Below are 19,681 nucleotides of genomic sequence, written 5' to 3' on the forward strand. Positions count from 1 at the left end.
TTAATCTAAATGATTTTTCTAATGTTAATGGTCTTTCTTTCTTTCTTTTTTTAAGTTCAAGATGCTTCATCTCCATAGTGCTATCTTTAAGGAAGCTATTAGAGGAGATTTTGTGGTTCTGAGTAGTGAGGTTTCATGACAATTTCACTTTGAAAAACTAAAACTCTCTTTGCAGTTACCAGAGCTGGGATTGGAGCCATAAACCTGTGATCTCAGCACTGAGGCAAAAGTAGGCGGGTTGTGAGTTCAAGGTCAGGTTCTGCTGCATATGTAGGCTATAGAAATTCCTGCCACAGAAAATAAACAAAAACAGATTTACAATTTTTAGATGAAAGTGGTTTCTTTAATAGCCTTTAGTAAAATAGATATGCCCATTTTATTATCATGATAATCAACAGCTTTATTACTGTACCTATATTACCTTCAGTTCAAAAAGCTATTTTGTCTAGTTTCACTCATATTACATTATTTTCCCACACAAACAGCAAACTTTGAGTGGAAAGTGCAAGTAGGCACATAAAAACTGGTTTAAAAAAATGGTCAGACTAGAAATTTACTCTAGGATTTAATAGAATAGATATATCAAACTGATGTAACAGGAGCAACAAAGTGACTCCATGGGTGAAGGACAGTGCTTGCTGCTCAGCCTGGTGAACTGAGTTCAAACCCAGAACCTACATGGTTGGTGAAGAGAACCAACTCCCTCAGTTTGTATACTGACATCTACATGTACATGGGGGCGTATGGACCTATAAAAATACACACACAGTAGGAGAAATAGAGAGACACACACTGGGAGAGAGAGAGAGAAAGAGAGAGAGAGAGAGAGAGAGAGAGAGAGAGAGAGAGAGAGAGAGAGGGAGGGAGGGAGAGTCATAAAGAGAGAGAAAGAGAGCATACTTAAATATCTTTTCCCCAGTATAGCATATGCACCCCTTTGCTTACAGTTAGCCTAACTGAAGTGAGGTGATACTTTATTGAGATTTTAAGTCTCATATCCCTGGTGATTCGTGATGCTGAACATATTCTCAATCACCGGTACATCATTCATATATTTTAAAAGAAGTATCTCTTAAATATGTTACAGAAAACTGAATTAAGGTTCACCAAATAATTAAAAGCAGAACTACAGTGTGATCAAACAATCACCAATGCTGGATATGAACTCAAAGTGATAATAGCACATCGAAGAAATGTCTTTTTCTTGTGTTTATTCTCAATAGCCAAGAACTGAATTCAATCTCAGTGTCCATCAGTAGAAGACTAGATAAGGAAACTACGCTATGTTGAGATGGTGGGATACTGTTGTTATGAAAACGATGACACCTTATTTTCATATGCGTAAATGGACATGAAGATATTATGACAAATAAATGCCAAATAGAAACAAAAATGCTGAATGGTCTCACTTATATGTAGACTATGAGAAATTTAATCTCCTAGAAGTTGATAATAGAGTATTTACGGGAGGAAACTAGGAAGTATGGGGAGGGAGGAGAATAAGGTTAAGCAACATGCTCAAGGATGCTGTTTGATTAGAGAAAGTAGTCATGGCACTCTCTTACATCACAGGGTGATACAACTAACGTTATGATGTCATAAACGTTAAAACAGCTGAAAGAACTGTTTTGCACGGAACCATCACAACAATAAACATATGAAACTGTAGTCATACTACTTACCTTGATTTACATAAAATGCACACACCTGAGCACAACACAGTGTATCCCATAAATATAAATAAATACAAATTCATCAGTTGAAATATAATAACATTTGTATTGGGTGCAACTTTTTCCTTATGCATTTTATCCACTCAAGAAAACATGTAATAGCATTTTTGAGCTCATTATTTTCAAAAGTCACTTGGACATAAGGACCTCAAATGAGAAATTGCCTACACCAGTTCACTCTGAGGCTATTCTGCGCAGCGTTTTCTTGATGAATGATTGATGTAGAAGGGCCCAGCCCACTGTGTGTGACGTCCTCCTGGGCAGGTGGTCCTGGTTATGTCAGAAAGGCAGACGCAGTGGAGGCTGAGAGCAAGCCCGTAAGCAGTGCTTGCTTCAGTTTCTGCTTCAGGTCTGACCTGAGTTCCGGGCAAGGCTTCCCTTGATGACGGACTGTAAACGTAAGGCAAAAAAAAATCTCTTTCTTTTTAAGTTGGTGTTTGATCAGTGTTTCCTCACAGTGTCAGAAGAGAATGAATGCTTCCCTTAATGACAAGATTCCATGGCTTTTATGCCTTGAGCTGTTATTGTGTGGTAGGAAGGTGAGGGGGTTTTTGAACTTGGGGCTGGGGAAAACTTTGAGCTTAATATGATGTAGTGGGAACAAGAAAGATAATGTTTAGAGAACTATCGATGATAATGGCAGTTGACGTAACATTTCAGAGGGAAGAAAAGACAGTATCAGGGGTGTTTGTGTGTATTTGAAGAATCTGTACAAGTGAAACCTTCTGTGCTCTACTGGTAACAGCTGACTCAGGTTATCTGGCAGCTGAAAACACAGCTCTGATGAATGAGAAGCCGGCATTATTAAAGTACAACCTCCTGAGAAGTTTCTCTCAGAGTCAAACACGCAGAAGCTGCGATCCAGGTAGGACCAAGGTGGCATTTCAAACTGGTATCTGACCACCACAGTATTATCTAAGAGTTTCTCAGAGAACACTGGTTTTGATGGTCTTCGAGCTGCAGGACTGAGAAGGTCATGGAGAGAAGCTGAGGATTGGAACTATGAGAAGGCAAGGGAGGCCATAGGGTGAGGTGCAAAGCCAGGCTCAGGGGAAACCCCAGGATTGAATGGGTCTTAAAAAGAAGCTGATGCTTAGCAATACTTTGCAGGATTTGAAAGCCTGCACAGAGGCAAGAAACTATTGTTGATGGTATAGCTTCTGTTATGGTGGGGATCACAGCATGTTGCGGATGATGGGGCCATCCATGGGATAACCATCAAGGATAGGAACAGGTGTGGAGTACAGCAGGGCAGAGCTTATAAAACAAGCGCGGGGCGGGGGGTGGGGAGGGTTGGGCAGAGTGGGATAAATAATGGCGCTTCCCAAGCCGTCTGGACCTAAGAAGTTCTTGAGTAAGTCCAAGATGTCAGACATCGAGAAATGTATAGTTACTCTGATGAACTTTAGTTTTGTTTTACTAAAATTTTTATAACCTGGTTCTTCCCTGTTGAAGTAAGATGATGTATAATTTATGTTTGCATTTATAGGAGCCCACAGATGAAAATTGTGTCCCTTAAATGAAATTTTTTTTGTTAGACAACAAGAAACATATAGTTCCTCTGCTGAACTTTAGTTCTGCTTTAGTGTAACGTTTATAACCTGGTTCTTCCCTTTTGAAGTAAGATGATGATAATTTATGTTTGCATTTACAGGAGCCCAAAAATGAATATTCCTGTCCCTTGAAAGAGATAATCAATAGTTAAAGCCTTGGAATAACTTTTTAATGACCACAAGACTTTTAAAATTGTGATGTCAATGTGAGATCCAGGAGATAAACAAGAAATAAAAGATTAGGTTTAATTGTGATGTTTCTGTGGGTCAAGTTGACAAGGGGTTGGTTTTGTTAGTGATATTTTTTTTTGTCACCACGACACGAACTAGATCCACCCTGAAAGAGGGAACCTCAATTGAATAATTGTTTCTATTAGATTGGACTGTGACTATGTCTGTGTGAGTGGTGCCACCACTGGGAAGGTGGCCCTAGGTTGTGTAAGAACGCAAGCTGAGAAAACCATGAACAGCAAGGCTATAAACAGCATTCCTCAGTACTCCATGTTTCACTTCCTGGCTTGGGTATCTTCTTTGGCTTCTGTTGATTAAAGTGCAAGTTCAAAGCCAAATAAATCCTTTTGTACCACACAGGGTTTAGTCACTGCTTTATCACAGCAACGGAGAAGCAAAATACACACGTACATTTATTAATAACTACAAATTTTGGTTTTTGTTGTTGTTGTTGTTTAAAGTTGTCAATAAAAATAATTGTTTCAAAAGAAGTCTTCTATAGTCTTAATACTATCAATGGTTAAATAAGAACTGTATGAATTTCTTAGACTAAGAAGAGAGAGAGATTTTATGATAAGGGAGCCTGTTACACTTCTCAAATTAGTACCCTTTTCTTTAACAGTAAGATAAATCCTAACTCAAAATCAGTGAGCGTTTTGATGATGTCACTCATATCATAAAGTCTTTTTTTTCCAGAAGAAAAAAAACAATAGGACAAAATACAATGTGGAAAGATGAGTCATATTTCTTTCTTTCTTTCTTGGAAATTTATGATTTAGATATGGGGTCACTGAGATGTCAAAACCAACACATCAGTAACAGAACAAGACAAACAAAACACAAAATGGACATGATAAATTTGATTTCTTCTAGACAGACTTAACAACTGAGAAGCATTTTTTGTCATCTGAAATTATAAATGGTATGGTTATATACTGGAGAAGATAAACAATCACTTATTTATATTGATTTTCTCTAGCCTAAATTTAAGCAAGAGAAACATTTCTCATTTGATGTGCATTTTAAGACTAAGTTCTATGACCAACGTAAAAGTAACCACATGGAGACACACAGACATACAAAACTATACATACACAGAGGAACACAAAGGCATGCACCTACATACTTAGGTAATACACTGGTGTGTTTGCCCTCGCACCCCTCCCCCACAGATACAGAGATTTTTTTGCAAGTAATTCTATTTAACCTCTTTCTTGCCTTTCTAGTAGAATGGACTCATGTGATTAAAAATATTTGAATTTTAGAAAATTATTTACTTATTTATGTACTTTTGCTTACGTTGTTTTGTTTTGCCCCATGCCAATTCTAGATTCTCTAAATGAGGCCCGCCATACATTCCTGACATGCTAACCTGTCCTTATCCTCCAGATGCTGTCACTGTAGGAACCTCTCTGCCTCCCACAAGGAATTAGGACGAAGAAGGAAGGAGCTCAATTACAGGTCAGTCCTTGATCCAGTAGTCGCATCTTCCAATATTCAGTATCTTTTGAAGTCCTTCAGACTCTGTGTGCATCTTTTTTGGTGGCTAACATTTTTCATCCATGAGGAGGAAGCGTCTACAGACTGAGAGACGTATGCCTCCCCTGCCACTGTTGCTCCTTAATCTAGGGTGGTAATTAATGTGCTGTTTATCAGGATAACCATTGGGTATAGCTAAGTGGAATTTAACTTTGTAAAACTGCATTTTCTGTGAGAGCTAAAAATTTAAATGTATATATTTAAAATGCTCATTGAACTCCCTCTCAAGTAATTAAACAGTATCCTAATACCCATAAATACATAGTTATAAGGTGTTGGGAAAGATATTCAAATAGAATATTTTGTTGGGGGCATCAGAGTATAACAAAACAAAAACCTCTCTAATGCTTGTTTTTATCATAAAATACAAACATTTGATGATATATATGTATATGTATATCACTTTTAATTGAATAGTTAGATGTGATATCTTATCAGTACCAATTTTATAATCAGAAGGATAGAAACCAAACCAAAACTAACTTAAAAGCAGCAAGTACAGTTGGTTGCCTGGCACAGTTTAGGAAGAAATTAAACAACCAAACAAAGAAAATACATAAGCTTCTTGGTACAGGAATGCTGCATCTAGGAAACCAGGAAGGCATCGGTCCTCTTTCAGCTTTTTCTCTCTTTTCTTTTTACTATGGATCAATTTTTTCTAAAGGACAATGTTGGAAAAGAATCTCCTTAGCTAATTTCATGAGAAACAGATTCATTATCTTTATTGTATAATCTATGAATTACTGGGGGCATGAAAAGATAAAACCTACATTCATTTTCCCAAGAATGGTTTTCAAAATTACATTTCAGAACTGTGCTACTAAGAAAACTGCTGTATCTACCTTGAATTAAAACTGCCACCAAGTCTGGAGGCCTCCTTAGGCAGAAGATGGTAACAGGTGCAGAGAGCTCTAGCCAGACATGTGAGGCAGGGGGAGTGGTGGTGGTGTCTAAATTGGAAATCTCCATCAATTGGGGAACCCAGTGGAAGAGGAGGGGGTAAGACTGTAGCACTTAGAAGTTTGAAGGGCACCAAGGGAACATGACGCAATGAATCAACTCAGTATGACTCAACATGGGCTCACAGAGACTGAAGAGGCAAGCTTGGAGCTTGAATGGGTCTATACCAGGTCCTCTGCATATATGGTGTGGCTGTTAGTTTGTGCTTTTGTGGGACTCTTTACCATGGGAAAGGGGATGTCTTCTGATCTTTTTTCCTGCCCTTGGGCCTCTTTTCCTGCTATTGGTTTGCTTTTTCCAGTCTTGATATAAGGACTTTTACCTTTTCTTGTTGTATTTTGTTTTGACCTATTTGGCCATTGTCTCTCAGAGGCCTGCTCTTTTCTGAAGAGGAAACTGAGGGGGAATGGAACTGAGGGAGAGGGGAGGTGAGGGTGAAAAAGGAGTAGAGGGAAGGAAACTTGTGACTTGGATGAATTATCGGCTGGGTGTGGTGGCACACATCTTCAATGGCAGCACTCGGGAGGCAGAAGCAGGTGCATCTCTGTGAGTTTGAGGCCAACCTGGTCTAAAAAGCGAGTCTAGGACAGCCAAGACTACACAGAGAAACGCTTTCTCGAAAATCCAAAAGAAAAAGAAAAAGAAAATATTTGGATGTATTTTACAAGAGAAAATTCAAAGCTTAATAAGAGAAAGAAAGAAAGAAAGAAAGAAAGAAAGAAAGAAAGAAAGAAAGAAAGAAAGAAAGAAATTGCCATCAAATTGGGAGGCCAATACTAAAAAGCTGGTCAGAGATCCTCCATCTCTGCCCCACTTTGCACTAGTAAAACTTCTACCTTCTTTCTGCATATTCAATTCCGAATTCTTGTCTCATCACATGTTTGATTGGCATAGTCCAAAGTTCACATAGAACCCAAATAGAAAGGAAGTATGCAGGATGTAGCTTTAACCTACCAGCTGTAGCAGTCTAAGGAAGCATTCCACAATGAAGGAAGACAGGCGAGGAGTACTGAATAGAATGTTGCTGAGAGCCTTGAAATGACACCTGGAAATTCCCGAGTTTACAGTCCTATACTCAGCCATGGTAAAGATGCTGGCTTTCAAATGGCTAAGCTGAAAATTTACCTCTTCTTCATATCGTGAAAACTTTACACCTAAACCCAGCCAGGATTACCTTGTAGTAAATGCTCACTGTTTTGATGATAACGCTGATGGGGCTAGAGTTGTCAAAAAGAGTGCGGGATCAAAATTTCCCTATTTTACTGGAAATCAGGGCCACATCCTGGTGGGAGTTGTTGCATGTTACCGGGAAAAAAGTATGGTTAGGTTAGGCCAACTGGAAATTTGGGGTGCCGCTCATAGGAAGAAAATGGAGAAGAAAAAAAAATCCGGTGTGACGATCAGCCCCATGGTGGACAAGGTGCCACAGGCATGGAGCAACATTTGAGAGAAGGAACGAAGCACAGAATGTTAGGGAAACAGGGATAGAAGGAAGAAGGAAAAGAGAATCTCTGAATTATTCAGAAATTCAGATCAAGGCTGCAGGACTGTAGACATGCTAAAGATGCCTTGGCAACAGGAATTCTGGGAAGGAATATACATTATTCCTCTATATCTTTATCATGGCTTAAGGTTGGGTCACTTGCCAGTCTGGATCGACTCTTCAGAGGAGACAATGGCAGGTTTCCACCTAGATTCCATTCTCTCCTGTAACATGTGACCATAATTTTCAATGTATGTGTGTATGTGTGTAAATGTTAGTATTTATCATTTTTATGTGTAGGGGGCTCTCCTCCGCTGTGTGCATGACTATTTACCCTTTTGGAAATTTGAATTCAGATGGACTGTACTGAGTAGACATAGAAATAAGTGATAGTGTTGTGGAAATTTGGCTCTAAAAATATAATGTGAGCAAGCAGATCTAGTTGTGCCTCCATTGGCCTGTTTCTCCATCAAGTGTCCTATTTTAAATAAAGATGCAATTTAAGATTATCAATGCCATGCCCTACTTCGATAGAAGTGCAGGAAAAATTGGGGAAATCTGAAGGCATTTTTTTCATTAGCCTTGAATTGCAACAAAGTTGTACATTCTGCAGCATACTGTTCATCCCAGCATTACACAGAGCTTTTCAAGGTTTATCTGGAAGTATGTAAAAGACAAGCACAGAAGAAAAATTATAGAGGCAAGAGATGGGAAACTGTCACTATTATCCAACACAGTGGTATCACTCTACTATGGAGGAGGAAGGAATAATAAAATAAAGAGACAGAAAGACAAATATTTACCATAATTTCATACTTTCAATATTTCTTATTTATTTTGCACTTTCTGGAAATACAACTCTTTTGCGTCAAATAGCAGAAACTTATAGTAAAACTTATTTTGAATACATTAAGATATTACTAGATGTATGAAATAAAATGATCCATTTAAATTTGCAATGCCATCTAGAATTAAAGAAGCTCATTTTGTCAAGCAAATTATGGAGGTTACAACATTATTGCCAGTGGTAACACACCCTCCAGTCAAAGAAAACAGAAAGCAGTGGGAAAGTAAGCAATCTGTTACCAATTCTCAGGAAAGCTGGTTTAAAAAAAAGTATGTAGACTGACAAAATTTGTGAAGTTTTTTGTTTGTTTTGTTTTACATTTTTTGTTTTTTTTGTGTGTGTGTGTATTCTTTTTCTCACACTACAAAGAAAATTTGAAAGGCTCAGTTTTCTTGATATGCAAAGATTAAGCTAATTAGATGAGAAAAATTGTAAGTATATAACAATATGCAAAAAAAAAAACCCACATAAAAAAGACCAAAACCCTGAGACTACAGCTATTATTTGCCATTTCTGCCTGTGAGTAGATCCTATTATAACATTGCTATGTCCTCATGTAACTCCAGAATGGTGTCAACTGCACTTTAATCACTTTCTGTGCACTGTTCAAATGGTGCTTTGTGTTTTAGAGAGTCGGGTGGACCAGAACCAGTGATGATAGGCAGAAAAAAATGACTCTGCTTTCCTGCTTGGCCTCCTCACATTTACTCTGCTGATTACAGCAATTAGAATTCAGCATATTTTATTTTATCCATCCCTATAATTGTGTTTTATCACCCATGTTTTAAACTAGAGTGCCAATCTGCAGTAAGCAGATTTGGAACAGTCCTGTTTCCAGGCTTTCTGAGAAGGACCTGTCACAGTAGTCACTACACACTAATTCCCAGCTTCAGATTTCACTGTGAGGAAGCTAGAGAGAGGTTCCCAAGTTTGGTCTGTAAACAAACATGACAGGCCACTGTGAGTCAGGACTTTGGTATATGTACATTGTATCACTCCTTAGGTCAATTCTGTAGCTCTGATTCCATCATTTATTTGATCTCTGATGACACATACCTTATTCCAAGGTACCTTGGAACACATACCTTATTGAAACTTTCTACTTGTAATTCTAAGGACTTAGAAATTAACATTTATATCACAATCCTCTAAAAAAAATTTAGTAAAGTTACATGCATTTTTTTCTCATGGTACCTGAAAAAAGAGATGCCAAAATGGTTCAGTAAAAGGATAACTCCCTCATACATGAAATATCAGTGTATTTAAAGTAGCTTTCCCCTCTGTTTAGATTCATCACTTTCACATAGTCATGATAACGGTTAGACCTCTCTTCCGATGCTCTCCTTTCTTCTTTTACTCCTCAAAACCCAAAATAGAGCATTAAAAAACAATACAAATGGTTATTACTAATAAATGTAATTTAGCAACAAGAGACAAAATTCTAATTTCTTTCTACTTTGGCTTGGTTCGGAATGTGAATCCGAAAAAGCTTCAAACCTCTATTCTAGTCAGCCTTGCTTATTCTCAGTGAAACCTTGAAATAAATGTATTGTTTTTCATTTATACTTAAGGTCAGGAGAAAGATAACTTGAGATCCGTTGCACTTCACTGTAGCAACCAATAAAATATTTCACCACAGTCTAGGGAATACATATGACCTCATCAGAAACAATATGAAATGGAGTCTCTTTCAGAAGTTCCCATTTCACACCACATACACGGCCATGTAAGAGAATATCTTAGAGGTTTATCAGTGCACTGGAAGTTCCCGTGATAAAAGGTAGTAAGGCCATGCAACATCTGGCAAATTCTGACAGGCAAATTTGCCACTGAACATTGAAGTCTAACATCATTTTCTGACCAGGACACAATAAATAAGTATTTATATCAAGTGGAAAAAAATGCTTTCAATAATATAAGAGCAAAACCAGTGACAGAGTTCCCTCCCTCATAGTATTATTTTGGCATTTCTGCATAGCATCTGTTATTTAGTAAATGAATGCATCTAATGCTTAAAGTGATATTTTGATATATAATTTACATAATGATTTATAATATTTGAGTATACAATTTCATATATTTTAGCAAATGTATCAATAATGGTATAACTCTTACCAAAGTTATGACATGGAATGCTTTCATTACATCATATATGTCCTTGTGGTCTTTCATAGTCCTGTAGATATAAAGACAAAATCACTACAAATTTATCTATACACCTAACTACTTATATATTCATTTATTTGTGTGTGTGTGTGTGTGTGTGTGTGTGTGTGTGTAGGAGATTATATGACCTAGAATGCTTGCAGAGGTCAGAAGACAATTGTCAGGTACCAATTCTCTTCTGGCGCCTTGTGGCATCTCAGGATTGAACTCAGGTCTTACTTGTCTTGTAATTTCCTCTGCCTGCTGAAACATATTTTGGCAATGTAACTGTCTTTGATTCACAAATTGCGATGACTCCATATGCCCAAATCACATGAGGAAAGAAAACAATAGAAGTAAAGATAATTGATTAATGCCATGTTACTCCAGATGCTATTTTTTTCTTTAAGGGTTGAAGAAGAATATACTTTCTAATTACACTGGCTAAGGTAGATGGGAATCTTTAGATCTCCTTAAATTTTTTTTTTAGGTAGGCAATGGTTTTCTTTCTTTTTTCTTACTCTTTTTTATTTTTCTTATATTAATAACACTTATATTATTACAATATAAACAATAAACTTCCTGCAGCAAGAAGAACCACAAAACAATCAGGAATTATTTAAATATTACTTCATAGTGTTTTGGCTATTTGTATTTTACAGCCTGGAAGAAAACATCTTTCTTATCTTGTTGAGTTTAAAATTCTGAATGTAAATCCATATCTATTATATCTTATCTCTATCAACTTAAAACAACTATCTAGACCTAAAACATCTTAACCCCTAAACAACTAAGCTTAATTGTAATACTAAACTATCTGGACTTCAACCTCATCAGAAACTTTAGAAGGAATAAAATTAATTATTATTATTGTTTTAAAGATTCTTTGACAATAAGACAGGTTAATTCCAACTTCAAAGAAGATTATGAGTATCAGTTAACCTCCTTATGGAGATGGCTTCAAAGGTGGCAAACAAGCCACTGGGCAAAATGTCCTCATTTTGGCCACAGACATAATTCTGCCTAAAATTGGGGAGGCTTGGATACAGGCAGAGTTGACTGTTGAACTCTGCCAAGAGAAGGTAAGCAAATCCTCAATAGTTCTGCCTCACAAATATCTCTGTCAGATATACTAGGCCAGAAGGCTGAAGATGATGCTCGAAAGTTATACAGAGTTTTGGATTACTGGTCAAGTAACAAACAGTCTATGTTAGTTTCTAATTTTGGAAGTTGCTAAGTGGCATTGGTTTTCTTATTTGAACTTTCAGTGTGATTGTGCAACTTTAGCCCGAGACACTCCATTTTGGTTTCTGTGCCCGATGGCACTCGTGTAAGAGCTCAGTCTGGCCTTATATCTTCATGTACATTTTTAACAATAATTTTTCATTCTCATTCCCTCTCCTAAAAATCACGTCCCTAACTGCGAGAAGTTTACAGCTCTTAAAATGACATATATAAATAGCATCAAACATATGCAGTCTTTTGTTCTTGGCTTTGGTTAGTTAACACATGCTTTTGATGTTCCTATATGTGCTAGTGGATTGTTCTTTTATTTTTTCCTGAGTGTCTTCTGACATGTTTTCAGTTCCAGGCTGAGTGAAGGTAAGGGACTGTCCAAGAGGCAAATTCTCCTTCTCCCAGCAGTCATTTGTTAATGGCCTGTAGTATTTTGTCTTGAGTTGTGATCCTGTGGAATCTCTCTCTCCCCACAATAATATGACTGTCGATATCACTACTCTTCCAGTCTTCTTTATGCAGCCATTTCTAGGAAAGACTGTTTCATTGCAGACCTCCTAGTATTCTGGCTCATACAATCTTTCATGATGTTTTCTGAGCTGGAGATGCAGGAGCTGTGATGTAGATGCATCCATTGGGACTGGGGTCCCCATGGCCCTTTCATATTTGCATTCTGTCCTGTTGTGGTTTTCTGCTGTCAAGAGTTTCAGTATTTTATCTTTATTATTTAAATTAGTTTACAATATAATATACTTCCATATGACATTTCATACATTCCTCATTTTCTCCTACTTTGCTCTACTGTCTTCTGTAAAGTTAGGGGTTTTATCTATGTTCTTCCTAGCTCCCAAGTAATATCATAGAGAACTTTATATTTATTAATGATAGCTTTAGGCCCTACAGCAACCCTACTTTGCTGGCCTGGCTGACTTCCCAGCCACATTTCCTGTTACCTGCCATCTTTGTCTTTCCCTGGCTGCTCCTGCTCCTCCACCTGTGTCCTCATGGTGACTCCCTCATAGTGACCTTTTTCCATCTCTCTGCCTCCATCTGGGACCTTCCTCATTGAGATCTCGGAAGTTCTGCCTTAGCTCTACTGCTAGGCTATAACCTCTTTAGCTCTTTATTAACTAATCAGAGGTGATGAGGAACATTTTTTTATACAACAGTGAGACAGGAGATGCTTTATAGAAATGCCAGTGCCAACATCTGGGCTGCAACTAGATCTCTGGGTACAGAAATCAACATCTGAATACACAGGCCACAAAACCATCCCCCAACAGCCTTCCTCATCCTAGTCCCGTAAAGAATCTACCAGATCCCTCTCTAGTTTCCTAGTCTCTCCTGATATTAACTCCCAGCTGAATAAATACATGTAACAACTAGTAACTAGTATCCACATATGACAGAGAACACACTTCATTTACCATTTTGCTTCTGGGTCACCTTTTACTATAACATTTTCCTGTGGCATTTGTTTTCCTGAAAATCTTGTTATTTATGGCTGAATAAAATCCCAGTGTGTATATACCACATTTTCTTCATCCATTCATCAGGTGACAAATACCCAGGGTGACTGCTTTTCCTTGACAGGGTGAAAAGAGCAATATATTATGATGAATTTTTTTTGAGATTTCATGTTTTTTTTAAATTTATTTATTTTTATTTTTCTCCTTTATTAATTGAGATTTCATTTTTATTTCTAGCTTGAAGATTTGTAGACTAGAAATGATTGACTAGATAGTATTTTTACCATATTTATGAGAAAAAATTTTAAATCATGAATATAATTTCTTGACCAAAATATGCATTTGGAAAGAAATGATCATTTTTTAAACTGAAGTTGTTGAATTCACTGGCATAAAATTGTATAGTTCCTGCCTAGTTAACTGTTAAGTATCTGCAGAATATAACCCTCTGTTTCTTTCTCTAATACAATCTATACCTTAGCATTTTTTTCTATAAGTAGAGCTATTTTCTCATTTTGTTGTTTTTTCAGGAAGTCATTCGGTTTCACTAATTTATGGTCTCCTTGTTTTTCTCTGTTGTCCACAGTGTCATTTTGTTTCATTTATTTCTGACATTTGCTTATGGGTTTGTTCTCTTTGCTTCTCATAACTTCCTAAATTTCCTTTTCTCTTTCATGTTGGTTAAATTTCCCACCTTGTCTTCCATTTTCTGTTGAGAGCTTTTTATCTGTTCTAACATGATGCCTGAATGATGTCCATTGCCCTCCATGAATGACTTTTCTTGTATCTGCAAAGTCGGCCATGCTATACCTTCATTTTTGTTCTTTTCAAAGCTTTTATAAAATTATTTTGATTTGTTCTTATGTATAAGCTATTTGGTAGGTATTACTGGATTATAAAATATTTGGGGGTATTACAAATATCTTTCTATTTTATATTCTGATTTTATTCCATTATATTTAAAGAATAGCTTTATCATCTTCATCATCATCATCATCATCATCATTATTATTTCAACAGCCTATAGGAAGATCTATCTTACAGGCCAAAATTTGATTCATCTAAATATTCTGTTTATACTTGAAAGTAATCTACTTGTTTTATTCTAATGTTGGTCAAGTATTGTTTTACGTTGTTGATAAGTTCAAGATTTTTACATTATTTGTATATTTAATGAAGTTCTGATTGCTTTCCTATAAGCTTCCAAGAAAATTTTGGAACTTTCAGAATTGTTACTCCACACAAAGAATTCTTTATTCTTGATGTCACAGACAGAAGAATTAAGTCATTCAAAAACGGATTAGGAATTTAACAAAATGTTAATTTTAGAAAGAAATTCTAGAGTAGAATATATGTGCACCATTAATTGTTATTTAAATTTCACCATTTTATACCTCTAATCTTATTTTTAAAACATTGTGTTCTGGATTTTTTTTATTATTCTCCTAATATGCAGTTGAAAAAAAATGGGATTTGGGAATTTATGCAAAATGTGTGTGTGTGTGTGTGTGTGTGTGTGTGTGTGTGTGTGTGTGTGTTTGTGTGTGTATGTATGCGTGCGTGTGTGTGTGTGTGTGTATGCAAGATGTTGAAAGAGAAACCCAGAACAAGAAATCCTCTACTATAAACTTAATCTCAAATGGCTAAGTGAATTTCTCACTAACTTGGTATTGCTGCTTTGGTTTAGGCAGATCGGTCTTGCAGACTAGAACATAATGTGTCCTGACGAGGAGACCTTATTGCTTTGTCTTATGTGCTAGAAGAATATGGAGACTATTTAAGCTGGTTTTTAGGTCAAAGCCATGATGAGGTACTTTGAGTTATGAGAATGCAAATATCTATGTCACAAACCTTTTCTGCAAGTTGGAAGGTCTGATTCACCAAACCATGGCGGGGGGCGGGGCCATTCTATCCGCTTGCTATTTTATTTTGGTCCTGAAAGGAGTTACTGAAGAATCACAGGGATTGAGTAATCCTATGGGTAATTATGGGATTTTTCAATACTACTTTGGCAGGAAGGTGGTATAATCTCAATAGCAAGAAACTGTTGACGGGGCGATGGTGGCGCATGCCTTTAATCCCAGCACTCTGGTCCACAAAGTGAGTCCAGGACAGCCAAAGGTACACAGAGAAACCCTGTCCTAAAATGCCCTCCCCCTCCAAAACAAAAAAACCAAACCAAGCCAAACAAAAACAAAAACAAAAAGCAGCAGCAACAACAACAAAAACAAAAAAGCAAAAAAAAAAAAAAAAAAAGAAAAGAAAAGAAAAGAAAAAGAAAATAGAAAAAAGAAAGAAAAAGAAAGAAAAAAAAGAAAAAAACCTATTGGACATTTGGAAATTTTGTATTTTAACTGAGTAGCAGTGAAGGCACAAGTGATATGCAGGCTATGGCTGCACCTAGTTTGTCGGAGAGGACTGCTATGTAGTATATGTGTTGCAGTAATAATTATCAAGGCTTTTACTTCTTTGGTACATGTTAGACAAGGGATTCCAATATAATGCTTCTGGATGGAAAGCTATGATGAACATCAAGCTAAAAATACAAGATAATCCTTATGGGAAGGCAGGCACATGCTTTGTGAGAATTTAAATATACACCATCCAGTCGGCCTGTGGGTTTCTTAGGAAGAACGTGGTAGAAAGCCTTAAAGAGAATTTTGAATTTAGCGTTGAATCCTTGAAGTAGATTAAAATATCCAAGAGGGAGGGAAAGGTGAAATGTGGACAGTAATCTAAGCAACAAGATGGGGACTGAACTGACCTCATGCAGTGTGTTCACATTGCGGGTCTGTTTTGGAAGAGGTCATACTGTTGCGGCTTACTGAGAAGTAAGACTTTACCCGTTCTGTTGCATGTTGCTCCCAACTCAGACAACAGAAAATGATAGATCCTTCTGGCTTTGGTTTCTGAAACTATTTTAAGTTTCACAGGGTTTTAGCTTATATTTTGGGCCAACTTCTTAAGAGGTTTTGGTTGTATTTCTTTCAGTGTTTCTGACCCCGGGTTATAGTATAATTTTTCTCTAAGTTAAATGTATTAATTTTGATATTGTAAGACCTCTTCAATTCTCTTCCGTCCTTAATCAAAGCAGGCGTGAATGTGAGGGTTATCCCTCTTTAGGGAACTGGATAAGCACCATTAACTTTGAGAATGCATAATTACTTTGCTCTTTACTGCTGAGTAACTTTCTTTTGTGCAGAGCCTGTTAGGGAACCAAAATCATTCTCCTATCCTCACATCTCCATTGTCACTTGGCATAGATAAGCCATTGTTGAATGCTAGAGTCAAGAGCACATTGATCTCTCGTAGCAGAAGCAATTTCCTGTTTTCAAAAACTTGTAATGAGATTTAAAAAATGCAAACAAATCTAATATATCCACAAGAGAGATTGCAGAGTTGGATAAACACAGACAAACCAATGTTTAAACTTTTGTAACCTTCTCTAAAATTCTTTTATTAATTTGCCAGCAAGTTTATTTGCTCAGCGGCTGTACAGATCTAGAGACAAATATTCACAAAATATATGTTCTAAAGTTGAAATTACAGTCATTTGTGGACAGAAGCTTTTCACAAATTGTGTGTGTGTGTATGTGTGTGTGTGTGTATGTGTGTGTGTGTGTGTTTAAGTTTCAACTATTTAAGGAATTGTTTTTTTTATTTCAAAATATATTCATGAAGAATATGCTATGTTTATTGGGCTGTGTCTTATGGATATTAGTATATATTATTGGAATATTTGAGCATATTTATCCCCCCAATAGAAGGTTGATGTTTAATATTGAAAGACAGCTAGTATACTAAGTCTGTAAGACATATTTGGGGTGCTCAAATTGGGAGAGATTCTTTCAGCAATTCAGCACTTATTTATTCTACTGTGATAATTGAGATATAATTACATCAGAGTTTCCTGATAAAACTCATTGTCAACTTGACATAACCTGTGAAGAAGGAACCTGGTAGAGGAATTACCTGGATCACATAGGTAATAGATTGCTAATTAATGTGGGAGGGCGCAATGTACTATAGACAGTATGATTCCTAGGCATGTTGTCTTGTGCTATATGCAAACAAACAACAATGAAAACAGAGTGATGCAGAGAGTGACCTGGCAGCAGTATTTAGCGATGGTTCCTGCTTCCAGGTTTGAGCTCCCACTCTGATTTCCTTCAGTGATGATTATATCCTGGAAGTGTGAGAAAATGATACCAATACCAATACTAAGACTGATGCTGATATCAATACCCTGCCCCCACCTTGTTAAGTTGCTCCTATAAGATAAGGGTGACTTATCACAGTAACAGAAAAACAACTAGCACAGTTGAGAATATGCCGAGCTTCAGGAATTCATGTTGACAATGAAGTAAGAGAACTCAGGGAATATCTTTAAGCTACACATGCTTCTCTCACCCCTCATGCACCATTTCTTTAATTTTCAGTGAGTCCCTAAGGTGAGCTGTGGTGTTTCCACCCGAACAGTGGGCTAGTGGACTAGCTTCCACGTGGGTCTCTTCTTTTCCTTCAAATCTTTATACCCCAGCTAGCACTCTTTAAAGTTTCTCATTAGGCCATGAGACACAGTGGCTGGGCTGCCAGCTGTGAGCTTTACTCTGGAATTTAGAAGTCGTAAATATATTTTCTAAATGAGGAACTGAGCCAGTTACGGACTGGAGCATTGCAGGGTAGGCTGTTAACAACACAGGGGGGAGAATTTTTTCATGATGACCTTCTATATACTATTCTAACTGACTGAATTTCTCCTCCAAAACTGAAAAAAAAATATATTTTTTCTCTTTTTGTGGGAACAAATCCAGGGTCTGCGCATGCTAAGTAAATGAAAGCAAATACTGTAGCACCGAATTTACATATTTCAAGGATCACATTTCAGAAAGATTCTATTGCCTAACAGTGACCACTTATTGTATTTTATTTATTATTGTACCAGCTACACTAATTCCTTCTCTGTGCATTACACCATACTTGTATTGAACCACATACCAAATCTTACTTAGCAAGTTCTGCAACTTGGTCAACATATGGGTTCATTAGCAGTGGGAGTAGGGGCTGTCTCTGATTCTGTTGTCTGTATCTGGATCCCCTCCCCCTTGGCTGGGCTGCCTTGTCAGGCCTAAGTGGGAGATGGAGTGCAGAGGGAGAAGGTTGGTACCCCTTGGGGACCTCCTCTTTTCTGAGAAGGAGAGAGGGCAGTGTGGGGAGAGGCATGGGTGTGGGACTGGGAGGAGAGGAGGTACAGGGTTGGGATCAGGCTGTAAAGTAATTAAATAAGTAATTAAATAAAATTATATAATTTAAAAAGTGTGTTTTAAATTAAAATAGAATTACATCACTTTCCTTCTTCTCTTTCCTCCCTCCAGCCCCTTCCAACTCCTTCCATGCACTTCTCAACGCTCAATTTGTTAACCCCTTTTCCTTTGATCATTATTGTTACACACACACACACACACACACACACACACACACACACACACACACATCAAATCTTATAGCACTCTTCAAGTACATGTAACTTTGACACTTTATTCTTTTGATGCCATGTTTTACTTTGCAACAACTTGTATTTCAGACAGAGTAGTAGTCAAATATTTCCACGTATGCTGACTCTGAGAAACTGTAGAATACATAGAACACTAGCAAGGTCTTGTTCTCTGCTAGCCATGAGCCGAATATGTTTCACTCAGTGCCATGACTTAGTCATGATGCGGTGTTTCCCATGAGCCCAAAGTAAAGATGACACAATGCATAATGCAAAATGACAACCCAGACTTCTAATGTTGTGAGCCCAAATAAACTCTGTATCCTTATGTTGACTTGTCTCAGGTACTTGTTATAGTAATGGAAATATGACAAACATGGGTGACTTTCTGTGTTTCATCACTATGGCTTCCCAATATGTTTCAGAAAAAACAGAGGATTTTAGTATCTGCATATGTTAAAGTGTCTTTTGATTTAATGATTTCCTCCAGTGTTCTATGTGCTCCAGTCTACCCATTGCAAATTAAAGAATAGTGTAAATTTGTATTTAAAGAAAAAACAGAATAAGTTTGTAATCCACATTACAGAAGTCTGGGTCCATAACTCTATCTGCTCAGAGGAGATTCTTTGTTTGAGCTTTATTATGTGTTATGAAACTTAAGTGAAATACAGGAAGCCATGATTTAGTATGCAGCATGGATTTGCCAAAGCGAGTTCAAATTAGACCTGCCAGCTAACCCCTATTTCTCACTTGTGAGTCCAACAAATAAATTATAAATGCTGGCACAATATTTATATTATTACTTTTATAGCCTACAATTTACAACCCTCGCTGTCCTTGAGAGGCTCCATGTATTTGTTACAGTCCCCTCCAGGGAGGATTCATCGAATGAAGGCTCAACATCTGTGCTCAGGGAAAATTCGGGCTCATTCTGCTGTGTTCCATTTCCCAAGAAACATTACTATTCCGCATTGATTGTGTAACAGTGGAT

General features: G+C 37.1%; 1 long non-coding RNA gene across 1 annotated transcript in view; it reads left to right on the top strand.

Moving 5' to 3' along the window:
• Window positions 1-2,410: 2,410 nt before the first annotated feature.
• LOC311585729 overlaps window positions 2,411-19,681 on the top strand; it is an 853,274-nt gene continuing 836,003 nt past the window's right edge. Inside the window, exons 1-2 of the long non-coding RNA XR_014775320.1 lie at window positions 2,411-2,598; window positions 4,907-4,978. This is a non-coding gene — a long non-coding RNA (uncharacterized lncRNA). The remainder of the gene's footprint in view (window positions 2,599-4,906; window positions 4,979-19,681) is intronic.

This window comes from Acomys minous, assembly GCF_964271855.1.
Source record: "Acomys minous genome assembly, chromosome: 16".
NCBI lineage: Eukaryota > Metazoa > Chordata > Mammalia > Rodentia > Muridae > Acomys > Acomys minous.